The sequence below is a fragment of the Mus musculus genome, chromosome 14 (assembly GCF_000001635.26).
Source record: "Mus musculus strain C57BL/6J chromosome 14, GRCm38.p6 C57BL/6J".
Classification (NCBI taxonomy): Eukaryota; Metazoa; Chordata; class Mammalia; order Rodentia; family Muridae; genus Mus; species Mus musculus.
The window spans coordinates 42026770-42032549 of record NC_000080.6 but is presented as its reverse complement, the minus strand read 5'-3'; positions in this window follow the sequence as shown (position 1 = coordinate 42032549).

Genomic DNA, 5780 nt, shown 5'->3' with positions numbered 1-5780 from the left:
AACATTAATGTCAGGGCAGCTAGGGTGAGGGTCTTGACCACACACACAGTGTCCCATATACTCTAACTTGGCCACACCTTCTTATATTGCCACTCAGTGGGCTGAGCATATAAAAACCATAACAAATATTGATGCAAAAATAATAACTTCTTGGAAACTGAATCTAATAACACATGCAAATGATCATTCACCATGATCCAATAGGCATCATCCATATAATATAAGAATGATTCAATATTTTGGAATTCATCAAAGTAATATACTATGTAATAAATTTAAGAAATTATTACTTGATCATCTCATTAGATGCTGTATCATCCCACGGATGCAGGAATGATTCAATATATGGACATCCATCAATGTAATCCACTATATAAAATAACTTAAAATGTACTGGATAATCTCATCAGATGCTGAAAAAGTGTTTGACAACTTACTATACAACTTCAAGATAAATGCATTGGAGGATTCAGAAAGTCACAGTCTATGTCTGAATATAATAAGAGCAACATAGAGCAATCCAGTTGCCAACATCAAAATATATGGAGAAAAATTTGAAGCCATCCCATTAAAATCAGAGACAAGGAAAGACTTTGCCCTCTTCCCCTACGTATTCAACATAGTCCTTGACATTTTAGCCAGAGCAGTCAGGCAAAAAAGCAGATCAGTGATACAAATTGGAAGGGAGGAATTCAAGACACTACAATTTGAGGAGTATGGGATATTTCACACAAGTGAGCCCCAAAAAAATCCAGGAGAGAACTCCTACAACTGATAAACCACTTCAGCAAAGTCAATGGATATAAAATTAACTCAAACAATCCAGGAACTTTCATCTACTCAAAGGATAATTAGGCTGAGGAAGAAATTTTAAAAACCTACATACTTCATAATAGTCTCAAACAATACCTTTGTGTGACTCTAACAAAGCAAAGGAAAGATCTGAATGACAAGAACATTAAGTCTCAGGGGCTGGTGAGATGGCTCAGTGGGTAAGAGCACCCGACTGCTCTTCCGAAGGTCCAGAGTTCAAATCCCAGCAACCACATGGTGGCTCACAACCATCCGTAACAAGATCTGACTCCCTCTTCTGGTGTGTCTGAAGACAGCTACAGTGTACTTACATATAATAATAAATAAATCTTGAAAAAAAAAAGAACATTAAGTCTCTGAACAAAGAAATCAAAGAAGACTATAGAAGATGGAAAGATCTCCCATGGTCATTGATTAGCAGGATTAACATAGTAAAAAATTTTCATCCCGCCAAAAGGAATCTACGGATTCAATGCAATCCCTATCACAATTCCAACTCATTTCTTCACAGAGATAGAAAAAGCAATTCTCAGATTTATCTGGAATAACATAAACCCCAGTATAGCAAAAACTATTCCTAACAATAAAAGAATGGCTGAGGAAATCACCATCCCTGATCTCAAAATATACCACAGGGTAACAGTGATAAAAATGTCATGGTACTGGTATAGAGAGACAAGTAGACCTATGGAAGAGAATTGAAGACCTAGAAATGAACCTACACTCATATGGTCACTTGATCTTTGTCAAAGGAGCCAAAACCATCCAGTGGATAAAAGACAGCATTTTCAACAATTGGTGCTTGTTCAACTGGCAGTCTGCATATAGAAGAATGCAAATTGATGTATTCTTATCTCCTTGTACAAAGCTCTAGTCCAAGTCACTCAAGGACCTCCACGGAAAACAAGATACATTGAATCTAATACAAGAGAGAGCAGTAAAGAACCTCAAACACATTGTCACAGGGGAAATGTTCCTGTACAGGACACCAATGACTCATGCTGTAGGACCAAAAACAGTGTCAAATGGGACCCCATAAAACTGAAAAGCTTTGTAAGTCAAAGGATGCTGTCAAAAGGACAAAATTGCACACACATATTGGGAAAACATCTGTACCAACCCTACATCTGATAGAGGGTTAATATCCAAAATATACAAAGAACTCAAGAAGTTACACCCCAGAGATACTAATGACCCAATTAAAGAATGAGGTACAGAGCTAAACAGAAAATTCTCAACTGAGGAATCTTGAATGGTTGAGATGTACTTAAAGAAATGTTCAACATCTATAGTCATCAGGGAAATGCAAATCAAAATAACCCTAAGTTTCCACTTCACAGCACCCAGATGGGCGAAGAACAAAAGTCAGCTGAAAGGTGATTCTGGCGAGAATGTAAAGAAAGAAGAATATTCCTCCATTCCTGCTGGGACTGCAAGTTGGAAAAACCACTTTGGAGATCAATCTGGCAATTCCTGAGAAAGTTGGAAATGGTTCTACCTCAAATGCAGCTATACCACCATGGTACATATACCCAAAAGATTCTCCAATATATTAAAAGGACACATGCACCACTATGTTCATAGCAGCCTTATTTATAATGACTAGACGCTGAAAACAACCCAGATGTCCTTCAACAGAAGAATGGATACAGAAAATATGGTACATTGTACTCAGCTTTTAAAAACATTACTTCATGAAAATCAAAGGCCAATGTTTGGAAGTTGAAATATCATCCTGAGTGTGGTATCCTAGTCACAAAAGGATACACATGGTATGTAGTTATTGATAAGTGGAAATTGGTCAAAAAATGCATGGAATGCCCACATTACAACTAACAGACCATGGGAAACCAAAGAAGAAGGAAGATCACACCAAAGTGTGAATGCTACAGTTCTACTCAGAAGGGGCAAGAAAAGAATGTTTGGAAGTAGGAGGAGAGAAGGATCTGGGAGGGAGAGAAGAGTAGGAGGTAAAGGGGGTTCTGGTTCAGATATGGGAGGAGATGGGGAAGAACTACGGAGGGAAAGTCATTTGAAAGGAGGTCTGTACCCATTGTGGAGGGGGAACTGTGTGCAGCCACTATAAAGTCTCAGATGCCAGGGACCCAAGAGATTCCCAGAACCCAACAGGGAGGACATTAGCCTAAATACCAAACAAAGGGGGAGTAGGAACTATACAGACCATATTCATTAGATAAGCATGGCAATCTTTTAAGGTTGGGGCCACCCAATCACCTCAAAAGTATTAATCCAGAATTCCTTCTCTCAAAAAGAAATGCAGGGATAAAGAGAGGAGCAGAGCTTGAAGGAAAGGCGATCCAGAGACTGCCCAAATTGGGATCCATTACATCTGGAGACACCAAACCCAGTCACTATTGCTGATGTCAAGAAATCTGATGCTGTCAGGAGCCTGGTATATTTATTTCTCTCTCTCTCTCTCTCTCTCTCTCTCTCTCTCTCTCTCTCTCTCTCTCTCTCTCTCTCTCTCCTTTTTTCCCACAGGTGGAGGAACATTTTTGTTGCTTTACCCTAAACACATTGTAACAATGATAGATAACATTTATATCAGGTTAGGATTATGGGCACTCAGGAGATGATTCAGTATATCAGTATATAGCAGTGGTTGTCAACCTTCCTAATGCTGCAGCAAATCTTTTATGAACTTCTTCATGTTTTGATGATACTCCTGCCCCCAGACCATGTAGTTATGGCAATGCTACTTCATAACTGTAACTTTTGGTATTTGGTGTCTCTTGAAGTGCTATGCATGCAGCAAAACATGATAACGAGCGAGGGGACCCACACTGTGAAGTTAGGACAAGGACTGAAGAAACAGAAGGGGATTGCAAACCCATAAGGAGAACAACAAAATCAACCAAACAGAGCCTCACAAAACTCACATGGACTAAACCACCAAGCACATAGTACATGTCGAGGTATCCATAGTTCCAGCTGGATACGTAGGAGAGGACTGCCTTATCTGACATCAATGGGAGGGAATGCCCTCCTTCCTGTACAGGCATGATGATCCAGGGTTGGGCAATGCTAGGGCACTGAGGCAGGAGTGTGGGGAGGAGGGGTTATAGGAGCATCCTCATACATAGAGGCAACACTAGAAGTGGAGGGGATGGGGTGTTTGGAGTGGGAATTGAGAAGGAGGATAACATTTGGGATGGAAATACATAAGAAAATCAATAAAGAAAAAGTAAACATAAAGGTATAAAAATCACAAATGGGGCAACCCTGGAGAAGGACAACCTACAAAAGAGATCAGGATCTACCGATGCAAGCCTCACCAACAGAACACAGAAAAGAGAGACACAGGCAAAGGAATACCATAGATGATATTAAAAAGTCACTCAAAGAAATTACAAAGAGTAAAAAACTCCTAACTCAAAACATCTAGCAAATGCAGGACAAAATAAAAAGAACAAAACTAAGAATAATAGAAAAAGAAGTGGGTGAGGGTTAACAGTTCAAAGACCCAGAAAACACCTTCGTTTTTAAAAGTCCTTAATCTAAAGACAGAGATAGCCTTAAATTTACAAGAAACCTACAACACACCAAATCCATTGGACCAATACAGAAAATCATCGTGTCACATATTAAACAAAAGTATAAATGTACAGAATAAAGAAAGAAAATATTACAAACTCTAAGGGAAAAAAGTCAAGTAACATACAAAGGAAGACCTATGAGAATTACATCAGACTTTTCACCAGAAATGATAATACCTAGAAGATCTTGGACAAATGTCTTCCAGACTCTAAGAGAACACAAATGCCAGCCCTGGCTACTGTACCCAGAAAACTCTTTATGACCATAGTTGGATAAACTAAGATATTCTGTGACAAAAACAAATTCAAACAATATCTTTCCACTAATCCAGGACTACAGAGGATACTAGAAGCAAAATTCCAACAGAATGAGTGTAATTATACCCAAGAAAACACAAGAAATGAATAATCTCACAAGAGCCCCAAAGAAAAGGAAAAGCATGTTGTCACCATTCCCTGCCCTATTATCTCTACGAGTTTACTAGTGTTTGCCAACCTACATGGTCTGTTGGTAAGACATCACTCCAACCCACCACCACCAATAAGCAGGATCAGAGAATGAAGAGGATGTAGAAGCTCAAAAAGTTTCTCCAGAAGATCAAAAATGAGAGAAACAAACTCCAGGGAATCCTAGCAAATTACACTAACAAGGATTTGAACAACAGGTAGTCATTATGCCCAGTTCTTTGCTGACTGTCTTGGGCCCTCTCTGTTAACCTCAGATTCCCTCATATCACAGGAGGCTACAACACCAGCCTGTCCACACATCCAAATTCATTTTGCTGAATGGGTTTTTGACACAGAACTTCAAGTTCAGATAGTCGTGAAATGGGACTCAGGCAATTTGATTTTTCCAAAGGTAAATCAGAGCCTGAGGTATGAATTACTGTCTGGGCATAAGGGTTGTAGTGTGTGAGCCCTAAACCTGCATTGTAAGAATCCTATACAGGTGTAAGTTTGGGGGAGATGCAAAGTACACTGTGTTTATTGCCAATCATCTTTGCAGTTAACCTGGAAGTAATTTGGGTTCAACTGGTCCTGTCAACAGCTGGAGGGGCCTGGTCCCACATACTGTCTCTCAGTATAACTGGATTGGCCATAGTTCATCACTGCTTTTATCAAATTTTATTCACTATACTATCAGATAATGTGTGTTCATTTGGCATTCTGACTGTGTTTGATTATGGGTGGGAAATCAGTGTGTGTGTGTGTGTGTGTGTGTGTTCCATTTAAGAGCTGGAGTGTCTGTATAGTATGCTGGGGCCTGAGATTTTGCCTGACACAGTTTCCAGACAAAAATAGTGAAGACAAAGGGAGCCTCACGTTGAGCAGCACAGCACAAGACCTCTGAGGTCATCTTAGGTGCACACTGGAAATGTAGTATCCTGTAGATACTGATTATATCCTTTG